The sequence below is a fragment of the Pogoniulus pusillus genome, chromosome 1 (genome assembly GCF_015220805.1).
Source record: "Pogoniulus pusillus isolate bPogPus1 chromosome 1, bPogPus1.pri, whole genome shotgun sequence".
Classification (NCBI taxonomy): domain Eukaryota; kingdom Metazoa; phylum Chordata; class Aves; order Piciformes; family Lybiidae; genus Pogoniulus; species Pogoniulus pusillus.
In genome coordinates, this window is record NC_087264.1 from 43,008,482 (window position 1) to 43,024,737 (window position 16,256).

At 45.2% G+C, this 16,256-nt stretch overlaps 1 protein-coding gene across 30 annotated transcripts in view; it reads left to right on the forward strand.

Moving 5' to 3' along the window:
• The window catches only part of NRXN3 (neurexin 3), a 1,092,565-nt gene that overhangs the window by 227,201 nt on the left and 849,108 nt on the right, over nt 1-16,256 (forward strand). The window contains exon 1 of one of the 30 annotated variants that reach the window (XM_064150913.1): nt 1,900-1,960. The exons of the other annotated variants lie outside the window; for them this stretch is intronic. The gene's annotated coding sequence lies outside the window, so the exon portion shown is untranslated. Of the gene's footprint in view, nt 1-1,899; nt 1,961-16,256 lie in introns of those variants that run through there. 30 annotated transcript variants of the gene reach the window in all.

The window sequence follows — 16,256 nt, forward strand, 5'->3', positions numbered from 1 at the left end:
GGGGTACTGATAGACAGTAAGCTGAAGATGAGGCAGCAGTGTGCCCAGGTGGCCAAGTGAGCCAATGGCATCCTGGCCTGCATCAGGAACAGTGTGGCCAGTAGGACAAGGGAGGTTATTCTTCCCCTGTACTCAGCACTGGTCAGGCCACACCTTGAGTACTGTGTCCAGTTCTGGGCCCCTCAGTTCAAGAGAGATGTTGAGGTGCTGGAACATGTCCAGAGAAGGGCAACAAAGCTGGTGAGGGGCCTGGAGCACAAATCCTATGAGGAGAGGTTGAGGGAGCTGGGGGTGTTTAGCCTGGAGAAGAGGAGGCTCAGGGGTGATCTTATTACTGTCTACAACTACCTGAAGGGACATTGTAGCCAGGTGGGGGTGGCCTCTTCTCCCAGGCAACCAGCAATAGAACAAGGGGACACAGTCTCAAGTTATGCCAGGGTAGGTATAGGCTGGATATTAGGAAGAAGTTCTTCACAGAGAGAGTGATTGGCATTGGAATGGGCTGCCTAGGGAGGTGGTGGAGGCACCATCCCTGGAGGTCTTCAAGCAAAGACTGGCTGAGGCACTTAGTGCCATGGTCTAGTTGATTGGATAGGGCTGGGTGCTAGGTTGGACTGGATTATCTTGGAGGTCTCTTCCAACCTGGTTGATTCTATGATTCCTTATTCTTATTTTGTGAATCACACTTTTTTGAATTTACATGGATTACTTCATTATGTGAGGAAGGAAAGTGAGGGCAATGATGCTACTAAAAAAAAGTCTGCGATTCCTACATGAAAGTAAATAGAAGTGCTAAATGGTGGCTTTGTTAAAACACATGGAGAAGCAGCAGGCAATCCTGAATGGGTGCATTTCTTGCTGGGTAAGCAAATATGTTGTGGTGCAGTGTTACAGAGGGGTTTGGGGTGAGATATAATGAGGCCGATGCAAAGGTTATTGAATAATGTATTAATATATACAAAGAGAACTCTCCCCCAAACTTACATACAACTAACCCACGCAGACTCTTTGGTACGGTTGGTGAAACTATCTTGCAGAATGTCTACGTGCAGCCAAATTAATCAACTTGGCAAAGGTTATAGAAATGCTTCTGATTAGAGTCTTGCAGCATAAACTGCCGCTGGTAAAGTTAACCAAAGTCCTTTAGCAACCTGAATCAAGCGAGTTCAAACACTCACTGGCTGGAAGTCTCCCTCTCTGTGTTCCCCAAACACATCTATGGTGCAAGCCCCGTGGATGCTTTCAGACGGCGCTGACAGCTCAGTCCGCACTGGCGCAGGCCGCCTGGGGAGGGGTCACGGGCACGAGAGAGGTGTCCCGCGGCTCTCAGGCCCTCATCAGCGGTCAGCAGCCACCTGCGCAAAGCAGGCGCAGGGCCCAGGTGTGCGGGCCGGAGCGGTCCGGCTGAGTGCTGCGCGCAGCGCGGAGGCTGCCCGCGGTCCGGAGCGGTCCGGCTGAGTGCTGCGCGCAGCGCGGAGGCTGCCCGCGGGCCGGAGCGGTCCGGCTGAGTGCTGTGCGCGGCGCGGAGGCTGCCCGCGGGCCGGAGCGGTCCGGCTGAGTGCTGTGCGCAGCGCGGAGGCTGCCCGCGGGCCGGAGCGGTCCGGCTGAGTGCTGTGCGCGGCGCGGAGGCTGCCCGCGGTCCGGAGCGGTCCGGCTGAGTGCTGTGCGCGGCGCGGAGGCTGCCCGCGGTCCGGAGCGGTCCGGCTGAGTGCTGCGCGCGGCGCGGAGGCTGCCCGCGGTCCGGAGCGGTCCGGCTGAGTGCTGTGCGCGGCGCGGAGGCTGCCCGCGGTCCGGAGCGGTCCGGCTGAGTGCTGTGCGCGGCGCGGAGGCTGCCCGCGGGCCGTCGCGGCGGGCGGGCGGGCAGGAGCGCGTACTTGGATCGTCCTTAGGATCGACGCCAAGTGCCGTGGGACAAAGGAGCCTGCAGAGCGAGCAAAGGCAGCAGCCGCAGGCAGGGGAGGTGAGCGGTGAGCATCCTGTGTACCCGGATCGCCCTGTTTGTCAGGTGTGGGCCGGGATTAGTGCTCCTTTGGCCACGGTTGTGGATCCAGTCGGCCAAAACACACCAAATTAGTTAGGATCCACAGGTCCCTTCCCCCAGATACGGGGCGAGCAGAGGCCTTGCACCCGGCGGGCCGTGTGCTGGGCGCGGGGGCTTAGGCAGCTGCGTACGCAGCCTGGGCCCTGGGCAGGCCAGACTTAGGGCGCCGGCCTGGTGTGCCCCTTTGGGCCGTGTGATGTGTTTGCCTCGGGTGTGGGCAGAGAAACATGTCCAGGCAAGGCGTGGATAAGCCTGTTTGGGCCTGTGGGCCCTCCACGGCATGCAGTGAGCAGTGTTGCACAGCTGGAAATACTTGCCTGGCCTTCATGGAACCAGCCAGCCATGTAATGTGTGACATGGATCTCTCAGGAAGACTGCCCCATGGATTCAGACTGGATGAGATTTGGACATTATAGCCTCAACCTTTATGGCATGAACGTGGTGAGAGGCCTGGAACACAAGCCCTATGAGGAGAGGCTGAGGGAGCTGGGGGTGTTCAGCCTGGAGAAGAGGAGGCTCAGGGATGACCTCATTGCTGTCTACAACTACCTGAAGGGAAGTTGTAGCCAGGTGGGGGGGGTGGCCTCTTCTCCCAGGCAACCAGCAACAGAACAAGGGGACACAGTCTCAAGTTGTGCTGGGGGAGGTATAGGCTGGATGTTAGGAGGGAGTTCTTCCCAGAGAGAGTGATTAGCCATTGGAATGGGCTGCCCAGGGAGGTGGTGGAGTCGCTGTCCCTGGAGGTGCACTTAGTGTCATGGTGTAGTTGGCTGAATAGGGCTGATTGATAGGTTGGACTGGATGATGTTGGAGGTCTCTTCTAACCTGGTTGATCCTATGATTCTATATACCTGGCGATACCCTAAGAAGAGAAGGCTTTGAAGCAGAGTGTAGCAGTTATATCCTGTAAAGCTACATTGCATGGTCCTGGCCTCAGAGCAGTGCAGTGCCCTAAAGGGTAAACTGTTTGCATAACAAGAAGTCTCCTGAGTCTGTTGCACAGGAGGTACTATTTATCACCCCCAGCTGGAAGCAGCAACAGCTTTTAATACAATGGAATTATGCTTCAGGCCAGTCTATACATTTATAGGCACATTAATAAATCATCCTAAAAAGTAGCACATTTATTGCCATTAAAAATTTACATGGAACATTTGTCATCTGTAAGCCTCTCTCCGTCCTCCTTACCCTCTCATCACCAGTGACATGGATCAGACATTGCAGATATGGGAGAAAGGGAAGTGTAGAACAGGGTGAGGACTCCAGGATAAGGACTTCAGGCAGGAGCCCAAACTGATGCCCCAGTTTGTTAGCTCATCTGTGTGACTGACACGGATAGTTTGTTGCCAGCATATTTGTAGTCAGGCGCCCTGCACATCCCGAGGGTTTGTGAAAGCTAGAGGGAATGGGCCAGGGCACCACCACCTTAATATTTCTGTACTGGAGACAGAAGCTGGTATCAAGACCATTGTAGTTTCCCTGAGAAGAAGATGGACCAACTGAAATAGTGCAGCATTTCTGCTTCTGCACTACTGCAAGGACTGTACCTGCAAGCTGTAACGCTAGCATAGCAGAGGATGGTGCAGACCGCTTCCGGGGGGGGCTGCTGCCTTGAGAGCAGGATGACATTCAGTGGGTCGGGTTGTTCAGGTCTTTTGCCACAGCCTGCAAGCAGTCACATTCACACTAGGACCTGCAGGGCTTCCAGTTGCTGTGACGACTACCTTAGTTGCCCTGGGTTGCCACGTTAGTCACAGGCAGTCTTGGTGTGCTGGGTATGTGATATTGCTGTGCGTACTTCTGAAATCTGGGTGACCTTTGGTAGGTACTGGATTGCTTTCTAGGTTGCTGGACTCTCTGCAGGCCTTAAGAGAGGTTAGAGAGCGTGTCTGAAGTGTGACTTCCCATTTGTTTGGAGGAAAAGATGAGAGAGCTTCTTGTCTGACATTTCCAGATGGAATTTTAGCTACTTCTGAGTGTGGTAGTTCTAAACACGTTAGCTGTTGAGGCTGCAACTGGCATAGCAAAGGTTTTACACTGGCTTTAAAAGCAGTCTCTCATTTGTTTCTTTATGCTGTTGTTTTAGGAGGAAAGCTGCCTGGGAGTTACAGGTCTCCCAAAGAGTCTAGCTGTGATTTATGAATTGGCCATCAGCAGTTATTATGCCAGCCACTGCATGCATCCATTCTAATAAATTTACTACATCTTCCTTAGCAGCTTGTTTTACTTCCATTTATTGATACCATGGTCTTAACAAAAGCAGCACATCAATTACAGTAATTGCATTTAGTGCTGTTGGAGATATGGTTTGAGGACAGGTTGTGGAGCCTAGGTGGGGGATTAAGTGCTTTTGAGAGGACCTAGAGAGAGGAGAACAGAGATGGAGTTGATGCTCAGGTGGATTTCCGTTGATTCTTTGTATCCCTTTAATTTTAATGTCTTTCTAAGAGAGAGAAGGAGGTGAGATCATTTGAGATTGGGCCTAATGTTTGGTGCCAAGCTGTGCATTTAAGATTGCAGCTTCTATGTCCACGGGCTGGGTTTTACAGGATACTTCTTCTGTAGTACCTTATATTACTACCTTACCTTGTATACAGTGTAGCAGTTTCCATGTGCTTTCTTGTTATTAATCTTCTGTCACTCATCTGTTGTGCATTTCCTCATTTCCTTATCCACATGTGAAGCATGCACAAATGCTCCAGTTAGCTTTGCATGTTTGGTTCATGTATGAAGCAGTGTTTCTTGAAGACCGTATCTGACCACTTTCTAGTCTGCATACCCTTAGCGTGTGATGGCCCTTTGATGGCTGACTGAAGTCAGACTGACTTAGTTCTTAGCCCTGAGCTGTTGCTTATTTCAGTCACAACTTCCAGCTTTTCCCAAATCATTGGCTGTTTTACCTATCAGTCAATTATATCAAAGTTAGATCACAGCTGAGGTAAGTTTGCCATAGCTCAGCACTCAATATAGCATTGTGCTCCCCCTATAGATCTGTGCGTGGAAGTCAAGCATGAAATAAAAGACAGATGCAAACAGAATTCTGGTTCACAAGTGGAGATGTTAAAAGGTAAAAGAAACTAGAGAAGCAGAAGATGCTCTAAGTTAAAAACTTTACACACACAAGTACTCAGAGAGAAGAATATATGCATACATTCAAAACTCATGTTGATACTGTGAAAACCTCCAATCTGGATTAGCTTTGCTAGACAGTGAGTCTAAATACACGTGGGTTTGTAGTGCTACTGTTATTCCTTCAGGTAACTGAATTACTAGTGCTCTCCATAATACTCTTTTGTGGGTTAGACCCGCAGCATTACATCCACAGCCTTTCTCCTTTCATTCTTTATTCCTGGATTTATTCCTAGTTTTTGTCTATAAAATGATCATTTAGAACAAGAGCAATATGCTGATTTCCCCCTGTGGTTATTGCATTTTTCTGTTGATAAATCAGGATATTTTAAGTTTTGGGGGGTTTTTTGCATCCCTGGGTGCCTTTCTGCTTAATAGCCAAGTATATTTGATCTGTGTAATCTAATGAAAAATAAGAATAGTAGATAGTGAAAAGTGATGTCCTCAGCAACTTTTCATTCCCCCTCAGAACCTGGGGACCCTCTTTTTCTTCTTTTTCCATCCTGGAGACCCACTTGCATGTGTTGCTTGCTGACAAGGGACTCCTGTGCTGTTTGTTAGTTAAAAGATAGGCTAGGGCTGGGTAGAAGGAGGAGCTAGTTGTCAGTCACCTGGGATTCATCTGCAGTCCTGCCACTAAATTGCTCTGTGACCTTCACCTTTTTGCACAGCAGAATGATGGAATGATTGAAGTCAGACACAAAATCATTCTAACCAATCCGATCAGTCCATTTCACTGCCACTTCAGTTTCACATTGCTGTACTGTAATGTGCATGCATTTTGCTTTGTTAAATTTGGAATGTCTTAAGTGCATTTCTTTCTGTGGAGCTTAGTAGAAGTCCATGTTGGGAAGATTGCAGCAAACACTTACTGCAAGAGCAGTGTAGAGGGCATGGATTATTCAGCCCAGTACTGCTTGTTTTGGAGCCTAGCAGTCAGAGAGATGCTCCTGCTGCATGAAGCAGACTTTTCTTTCCCCTGAGTAAAGTGACTCTTGGGGCAGCATTCACTTCCCTGGCTGATCCAGGGCACAGAAAACTAGCGGCTAGATTCTGAGGTCATTTCCATGGGCCTTATTCCTTAGACCTTACTGCTCTTACTTTAGAGAGAAGAGCTGTAAATCCAGGATGGTCTCCAGCAAGGTAGAGTGGAGATAAAAAATCCTGAATTTTGAAGCTTTCCGTGTGAAGTTTCTCAGAGGGAGCAGATCTCTTCAGGAAGATGAAGGAAAGTGCATAGCTGCACAAGGAGGGAATGAACCACAGACCAGATTGCTCAGGAATGGTGATGGTGAGTGCAGTTTGGGATGCAAATGCTGGAATTGCTGGCAGGTGAAAATCTGCAGGCACAGCTCCTGAGGTCAAGAGCTCTGTGGAAAACTCATTGCTGTTGTCCTCACTTCTTCAAGGGTTTTTCCTCCTCTTGAAAGTCTTTCAGTGCTTTGAATTATTTTTTTGCAAGAGGGTGAAAGATGGGGAGAGACTTCCTGACTCTTTCTTGCTGGATTCCTGCACCAGTGTACAAGCCCTGGCAGATGAGAGGCCAGCAGGGATCCTTTTTGTGTGTGAAGCTGCGTTTGCCAGAGATCATTTAATGCTGGGAATGCAAGGCTGGTTTCTGTGTTCTCGAGGCATGTTTGACATTTGCTTCTTGCTGTGTTACTTTTTAAAGGGCTTTGAATTTGACGCTTTGCTGAGTGCATGATGGGCTACAGGAGCTAAATGGTTAACCCTGAGGTGGGTTGGTTCTCCTTGCTTAGTTGTAGAGGAAGGAAAAACAAGAGCCTAAAACATCAGGAAACAGTTGTGAAATTCCCATTCGAACAGGCTTTCCCCTTTTTTGCTGAGCCTTCCTGAACTCTCAGAAGTCTCATCCACTGTCTGCTTTTCCCCCCAAAGAAGCAGCTGTTGCAGAATTGTCTGTACTGTGATGAGCAGCAGGAGGGTGGAGGGAGAAGACAACACAGGAACAGAGCAGTGTTTCCCCCTCTTGCTGGAGGGCATTGTTGTCTAATAGGCAGTTTACTCAAATGTTTGCTAGATGAGAGTCGGGGGACCTTGCCTTCTCTAGGGAGAGTTCATGCAAAACTGGAGACTATAAAAATGCCCCTGAGCATGTGAGTTTCTGGAGATTACACTGTCACTTTTACCGAGAAATTAAAAATTAAAAGGAATGATAGAGCATTCTTCTTAAATATACCCTGCCGTTTGTTGCTCTAGGCCTTACAGACAGATTAAAGAGAAAATATTAAAATACAAAAGCTGCCCAAAGAGCCTTTCACAACATTTGTTTAAGGTCTGTATTTCACAAGCTGTGCACATCTATCCTTTGTTCCCGGTTCATTCAGCTGGTCTCTTTTCCATAGTAGTTAAAGATCCTGTTTTACCTTAGCATCAAAGGATAAGACAATGCGTCCAGCACTTAGATTATTTACGTCCTGGGGCAACAGTATCCAAACATACTTGTTTCTTCAATACAAACTCAGGGCTTTTTTGTCAGTGTGGAAGCTGGAATAAACAGACTGATACACCCTCATGATTTTAGATGTGTTCTGCACTTTAAACTCAGAACATGATTTTTTGGTTAATATTTGTAGTTAGCATTAGGCAGACACTTGACGACTGCTTGATAACTTGTGAATGTGGACTTCTGAAATTAGAGTTTGATTAAGCCAGTCTTTTCATTAGGTTTTGCACATGTAGGATGCAGATTGCATAATCTTGAAGCAATGGAGTTAAGAGCAGTTAATGCATATTCGGAAAGTATTAAACATGCTAATGCTTATGAATGGGAAAGACCTCAGTATGTGGAGGAAAAAAGGAGAACTGGAAACTGATTTAGTTTAAAATTGTGGTAGTATTTGTTTAGGAAATGTTCACAGCTTTGTAAGGGAATGTCTTACACAAAGCAAAAAGAAACTATAGTGATCATATTGTGTGAGTGAGTTCTTCACAGAAATGTACTACTGTAAGACAGCAGTCACCTTTCCTTGCTGCAGCAGGTGTCTGGAGTGGAGTCACCTTTGCTGGAGGGATGTGCTGAGCTGGAAGGTGGCTTGGGCTGCCTTGCCTAAAGCCTGATGGCCTGGTCCAGAAGGATAGGGAGAAGGGTGGTGAGAGCTACATGGTGGTCGGGTTGCTGGGGGTAGTAGTGGGTGCATCAGTTGAGGTGTTATGGCTGGGCTGTGCATGTATGTGGGAGGGAAGATGCTCTAAGACTGTAGAGCAAGGTCAGTGTCTGAATTATGTGAGGATGTGGCAGTAGGATGGTAGGTGACTTCTCTGTTTCTAGGTTCCATGTAGTATGCAAGAAGGGTGTTTATGCCTTATCATAGAATCAACCAGGTTGGAAGAGACCTCAAAGATGGTATTTGAGTCAAGATGCATTTGCAAAGCTGCATGAAGGAAGCCTACTGACTGGTTCTTGTCTGCAGTCACCTTAGCATTAGGAGTCATTTGCTTTTGTGAGTGATACAGCTTGTTTAAAAGGTTATCATTGCATAATGTAGATAGACTGTGAGAGTTCACACCACAGATGGAGCTGTGGAACTGGTCCTACCTGGCTGCAAAGAAGAGGTAGAATGAAGAAATCTGTTATCTTACTTGGTGGTATGTGTTGGAAGCCCCAAAGACATCCATTAAAGCTAGGCACCTAAGCATCTGTGTGAAAGTTCAGGATGAGATCTGCAAATTCACTACTGTGGTTTCCTAGGTGCAAAAGTTGTGTTTCTTTCTACACTGATGTTGGTAGATTGCTCCCAGATAGTGCTGAATTGTGTGTAATATGCTATTTTTTTTTATGTTGACATGAGTCATTGGCTTGCCTAATACTTATGGAAAAAATATTTTACTTTGAAAAACATCAGGAAAGATAGTCCTGGGTGGTTTTGTTTAGGAGAAAGGAAAAACATGAATAGAGTGAACAAAGCATTAGAAAACACCTTCTCTCATCTGTAAGCAAATAAACATAATGGCAGAATACTATGAACAGAAAAGGAGTTTCTCTCCACCTCCTGGCTCCATAATCTGAGGACAATGGAGGACTTCAGAGAAGAAACAAAAGTGTCTCGTGCTACTAAACATGAATAGCAACGTGGGTAAGTGTTTAAAATACATGACTGCGGCTAGAAAAAAGCCCTCATCTTTGTTCCAATGCAGATACATGGTGTGCCCTTGGGGAAACTCACTGTCATGTCATATGCCTCCACTTACCAGTCTCTAAAGAAGAGTGTTTGCTTGAATGGAACACAAGCAAAACTTTATTTTGAAACTTCAATCATTTATGCTTGTAAATTGTTTCAAAGTAATGAGATGGAAAGGTTGTAGAAGCAGAAACTTTTATTTATAAAATAGGCAAAAAAAAGTTATATTAAAAATTATTTAAAAAATATGTGGAGTTAACCTCTGAGACTCACTGTGGAAGGGTGCTGTTAGAGCACAGTTTGTGACAGTATTGTCACAAGATTCAGAAACAGATGAGGACTATGTGCATATGTGGCAGCTTCATAGAAAGCTAATTTCTGGCCGAAACAAGTATGAGGCAGATCCATCACGTTTGCAGTTCTGGTGCATTTTATCTCTTTTGTCTTTAAGTATTGGTCAGTATCAAGCAGGCTACTCCGGGGAGAATGCTGAAGCATTGATCTTTTGGCCCTCATCATATATGCAGATTAAAGTTGGGTGAGATAGAAGAACTTCTTTATTAAAGAGTAGCACAAGAAGTTTGTTTGTATTTCTGCTGTGATCAGCCAGACCATCTTTTCTGCTTAAAAAAATTCTTACCTGAAAGAAGCCTCTTAAAATTTAAGGTGGAGCATCCTTTCCAACTAAATGATGCTCGGCTGGGGGAAAGTTTTTGATGGACCGAGTACATGAGCTATCCAAGTGCTTTGTTATGTGCTCAGTGCTGTTAGATCAGGGCCTTTAATTCTTTCGCTTAAGTCAGTGCGGGAAACGCTGTAATTCACTTTCCTATGTTAGTATTGCCCTCTACCGGATGAAACCAAAACTGCCTACCCGCGTTGCCAACCTGAGGCTGCTAGCAGATAGACACGATCTCCATTTATCTTTTGGGCTGGCAGAACAGGAAGATCAGAATCCAACCCCACCATTGACAGAAGTGATGACTGGACAGGGAATCTACGTGTGAGCTCCTAAATAGCTGCGTGTTTCTTGCTATACAACCAACACATTTCTTGAGTGTTGGCAGCTCAGGCAGTTTGAGGGGACGTATTTATTTCTCAAGGGTGAGATTCTCTTGTGCAGTGAGGAGAGCAACTTACAGCTGGTTAAAGTGAGATTTGGCAAGTGGCTGCTTGGGCTGAGTCAGAGGCTTAGAATAAAACAGGTCCTCAGTGACCAAGTTTGAAAAAATGATAGCTGCTGAGAGCAGTGCAAATTGATAGATCCCCTGAGTATTATCATCTAAGCAGCCTTGCTTTTGGGACCTTGTCAGGGATTTTAGGGTAGTGTCTTGGTCTCTTGGAAGAGCCAACAGTGGGCTTATGTAGCTTAAATGTGAGTTACTGGATGCTTGCTCTCAACCCAGTGCTAGCTTAATGCAAGGTCTCAAAACCCCCAGAATCTCTAGCACTGCGATGAACCAGTTCTGCATATAGACCAAACCTATATGTGTGGAAGCAACAAACCAATTCTGTCCTGAGAGGCTTGAAGCTTCCAAATAAGAAGGAAAGGAGCTAAAGGGGAGCTGCACCTCCAGAGTTCAACCTAGAAAGTTGGCTGATATTAACCACCACTTGCAAGTAAAAGTCTGCATCCCCAAATTCTAGAACATAGATTTTGCAGACATAAGCATTTGTTATTTTGTCCCTTGGAAACTTGCCTTTACTGGGCCTTGTGCCTTACTTTGCTTGTCACAGTCTACAGCTGTAAGGGATGAAGCACAAGGGAGGAGTCCAGAAAAAGAGCCAGAAGTGGAGTGTATTCAGTGGAATGGACATTGAGATACATCTCTGTATAAGGTGAAAGCTCATCATGGTCCCTCAGTGAATGTACTTGCTGTAGCCCTGTTTCTTTCTGATGTTGTAGAAGCCTCTGAGTACTTAGACCTATGTGTTCTACAGGCTATTTGGTTTGGCCACAGGAAGAGAGAACAGAAAAGCTTAGCGTTGCTGCATGCTAGTGTTTGGGCCAGGAATGTGAACAGAGTTCTGCAGAGCATGGTGTCTAGTAGATCCAATACAAATGTACCATCTGCATTTGACAAACTTGCTGCTGGCTAGTACCTGGTAGTGACATGCCTGCTTTTACAAATCCCTTGATAGGTAATACTCTTGGCTTTACAAACCTGCAGAGGATTTACCTCTGTTAGTTTAGGAGAACACAGTGTTTAATTTTACAAGTTGTATATTTACCCAAACATTAAGAAAATATAGATTAATGTTTTACTTTAATACTCGTTTCCTTTCAATTTGGTGTTTGGTAGCTTGAAGAAATGGGTAATGTATGTTATTAGCGCCCCCTCTCAGACAAGCCCAGGCTTGATGACTGCTGCCTGGCCCCTCTAATGCTTCCTCTGAAGTGGAAGTGCTTCCTCTGAACCGTACTAAGCCCAGCTCTTGCTGAGGTAGGCTGCTAGGTGACCCCACCACACAGTGACAAAGTCCCAGGGATTTCGTTTGTCTGCCTGTATAGAGGATGCAAGCCAGGGGTATGCAGCACTTACTCTGCTTTTGCTGCTTACAAACTAGGAAATAAGAGGCCAGGTGTTGCCTTGTGTGAGTGTTATAGTTCCGTAACTCTCTAGAGAAAAGGAGACTTACTTTCCTATGACAGAAAGTGCTTGATAAAATGTACCGAGGGCAAACTCTGTGAAGTGAAGCAGAGACTTGGGGAGAGGAATTTGCTTAGCTAGATCTACCAGCAGATCTACAGGAGCAAACCTGAGTTCCTATTTACCCCCTCTGTGCCTTACAAAACTGAATCCTGCTGTTTCAGTTTAGCAAAACTGCCATGCAGGATGCTCACAGCAATTGTGGGATCTGCTTTGGATTTTGTCAGAAGTTTGACTTTGTCATATTCTATTCTCTTACCCTATTATCATGGAATTTGCAGCCTATCTTTGCCCATGCCAAATAAATACTGGTCCCTATGTGCTTTCCAGTCTTCCCTCTGTGTAAAACTTAAATTTTTATTAGGATTGGTTTGCTTTTTGTTGACAGTAATAACACCCATCCTGACGTGACAGCTGTTGAGCTGAACTCTTTGATAAGTGGCCAGATTAGGTTGTTTGCTGTTTGTCTTTGTATTTGGACAAATTTTATTTCTTGCATGTCTTACTGCTCAATAAATTGCAGCCACAGATTTCTGTCTTTAACAGGGCAATAAAGAATCCTTCACTTTCTGCAAGCCTATCTCCCATCATGGTCTCATGTGGAAAATCTTTAGAGCTTATATGTGCTTCATGCCTCAGAGTGATCTATCAAATGAGACTTGGGGCTGTACTCTGAAGGGGTTTGTTAACCTGACTGATGTGACTGAAGGCTGCAGGGTACTAAGGGACTTAACTACAGAGGATGGAGATACTCTGTAGATAAGAACTGCCTATGGAAGGACAGTTCAGCAACAGGCTGATAAAACTGCAACCATTTCACTCATCTGTGAGTAATGGAAGAACAAAGAATGCTGTAGTAAAGTTTAGTTATTATTATGGCCTAAGTTTCATGAATAGATTCTGGGGATTTCATTTCAGGAGGATGGTTTATGCTTCATTTCATTGAAGTTCTCCCCTTCAGCTGTAAATAAGCTTTCTGTCTGACAACTGCAGAGAAATAATAGTGGGGGCAGATAAGAATTTCCTAGGGAATCCCTAGGATGCTTGCCAGCCTTAGATGAGATGTGTGTATATATACCTACATATATAACTTCCTTTTAGTAATGGAGACTGTGGGTTCTTTTCAATGTGTCTTCTGTGGTATCTGATCAACCAGCAGATGGGAGTCTGTCAGCACAGCTCTTGCTACACTAGTTAAAAGCAGATGAGTTCAGATGGGTCTCAGGGATACTTACTTCCCTTTCATCATAGCAGGCCAGAGGCGACAAGATTCATATTGTCAAAGTGCCTGCCTGTTATTCTGTGTTTGCCAGTTGCTGTCTCATTCTCTCTCCAGTGTTAGTGGAGTTCAGGAACCATAAAGCCCTGTGAAATGCACTGTTCTTTTACTTTTTCTTATTTTGTTAGTTTGGGTTTTTTTTAAAGGATTATTTACATATTCCTTTATTTTACTTTCCTTTTATTCCCTGCTGCACCCAGAGAAAGAAAAGCTCCTGTAGAATATAAAGCAGATTATCAGCAGAGATGTAGATAGGCTGATGCAGAGCTTCATCTCTGAGGTGCTGGGCTTCACAGGCTTGCACTTCTGATGTTTTTCACAGTTGCTGAAGTGCTTGGGGTTTAGGTCTCTGAACTGCACCAATAGCAAGGCTGGTTGTGTTTGTGGTGGGTGGTACAGGGAAGCACTTGCATACCAAAAATACAAAGAGGGGCCAGGTTTGGGTGTATTGTCAAGACTTCGAAGTTCGAAATGAAATGGCCTTTTGCTGTGCTGATCTCACTTTCCTCTAATTGGTCCCCCATTAGATGCCTACCAGGACGTATCTTCAGAAGTTCTGCTTACATTGACTATTGTAGATCTATATTGACAGCATTGTGACAACCCCACCTTGTAAAATTCCACTGCTTGCCTCTGTTTTTAACATAAATTTAGTTCTTAAAGGAAGGGTGCCCCTAATTTATATTTTTTTCCATTAGAAGAAAGAACTTCTTGGGTAATCAGGGAGAACTATTGTATGCCTCCATGACTGAGCTGAATTTACTTTCACTGCATCCAGAGATTTTTGCTGCCGTATCTGTTTCTAGTTTATTTTCTCTTGCCTTTGTTGCTCTCTGTTGCACTGTTTTGTACTTTTTAGGTCAGAATGGGAGACTGGCACAAGACTGCAGTCGCTGCTTGTATCTGCTCAAACTAAATGCTCTAGGAGAGCAGAGAGATCTTTCCATGACATTCTCTAATTTGCAGAAGTAACACTACTCCTTCGTCCTGCCTTCACAGCACTGTTTGGTTTTCTCTAGTGTGCATGGCAGTGCAGTGGATAACGAGGAAAGTCGAGTCACCTTGCAGAGGGGGCACACACACACCAGCAGCAGGGGCTGAATCTTTTCTCAGCATTTTGGAAGAGAAGCCCTGGATGTGGGCTCTAATTCTAACGGGCAGCATTACTCCTGACCCCAGTCAGGTGTCTAGTCTGCTCTAGCAAATTTGTTGTGTGCTGGTGTGAAGGATTGGAGGAGAAAGCCAACTAGGAATTGCAGGCATGCAGCCACACAACCCCATTGTTGAGACTGAAAAGAAAACTGAACAGGTGACAGCATCTGACTGAGGAAGACCATGGTGCCTGGTCATTCTTCATTCAATGGGAAAAGGCCAGATAGCAGTACCTGTCGTGTAGAGGTGACATGCAGAGCTGAGGTGATAAATATATGTTCTGAAGCACTGCAAACAGGTGATTCCTTCCTGTAATGGACAGGTGTGGGCTCAACTTGCTGATTGTGTAAACCTTTTGATGTGTGTTTTACCTCTAGAGTCAAGCAAATGTATAACAACTTCTTTCTCTAATATCAACCTTAGTTCCTCTGTCCTGTTTTGGTACAGTCTGTGGAGAAACACAGTCTGTGGAAATGGAGGATGGGAAAATCCCTAAGCAGCTGGCTTCTTAAGGCAGAGGCTTCTCTGGCAGCAACAGTAGCTGTCCTGAGTTGCCCTGCTCTGCTTATTTAGGGTCCTTGGGTGTTGCAGTCTGTCACTCTGTACAACAAGCATTGCTCTGATAAAGTAAGACTGAAAAGAGTATATGTGTTTGTGGGAATAACTGAGGTTCTGACCTTGAAGCAGAAAGAGAAGAGGAGAAGGAAGTGAGAAGCTAAAGAGTTTAATACCAAACTAAATCACCTTCTTTTTTAATAGCTTTGCACAGTGCCTGTCACCAGGCCCAACTGAGATTTATGGCTTCCCTTCCATTATTGGTTTACTTTGCTATTTAGAGTCTAAACAAGGCTGGGGGAGGTATAGGACACTTTTCCCAATTGCTAGCAAACTTTTATCAATCAGTTTAATTTAAATTCCTGATAGAATAATTTATGTCAAGCAGAGTTTCCCTTTCCTTTCTTACTTCTTCCTTTTCACAGCCCAATGCTGAATTCCACTTACTGGGAGTAATAATTATTTCCTCAGTGTCGGTTTAGGGAGACTAAATCTGGGAGTGGATTCTACAGGCAATCCTGGGGTTAGGTGGTTGTTGCTACTGATCCAAGACAAAGGCACTTTCTGCATTTGGCACTTACATGTTCTATCCACAGGAGAATGGTTTGGTAGTGATTTATGACTTCAGCTAAACTGTAGCCTCTACTGGACATGCAAACAAAGATCTAATTTTATTTCTTTAAAACACAAAGCACAAAAAGCTGGCTTTAGGAGAGAAGGTGGAGAGACAGTGGCTTGGAGAATATTCGATGAGGGGAACCATATATACATGACCTGAAATGCAGATGAGTTTGGAAAGGATAAGGGGAGAGGTCATGAGAAGTTCAGAGGTGATACCCAGAGCTACGTATGGTGTATCTAAATGCAAGGCATGGAAACATCCACTTCTAGAGTTTATGGCTTAATGTGTAGGAGGTCTACCACCTGCACCATTAGCTAGAGGTGATTTGCAATCCATGTACATATTTACATTTCTGGAGTCAATGTAGGTCAACAGCCAACACTTCTAGGTTTTGGGTTTTTTTTTCCTTTTTATTTTTTATGGGCTCTGTAAAACTGTTGAATGTTTTACTTGGAGTGCTGTGGAGTGCACTGTTATGCTGTGCATCTGGGGTTCTTTGTTTATTAACCTACCCAATTTTATAGCACGTGAGTGACAGAAAAACTTTGTCTGTTATGAGCTGATTCATAATTCTTTGGGTATCATTATGTTTATTTTGGTCTTTAGGGTATGTGTGGCTGTTCACTTAAACTCTGTGCTATCCACAGTGTGGCTGGTGTTAGGAATAACATAATGTTTTATGCTG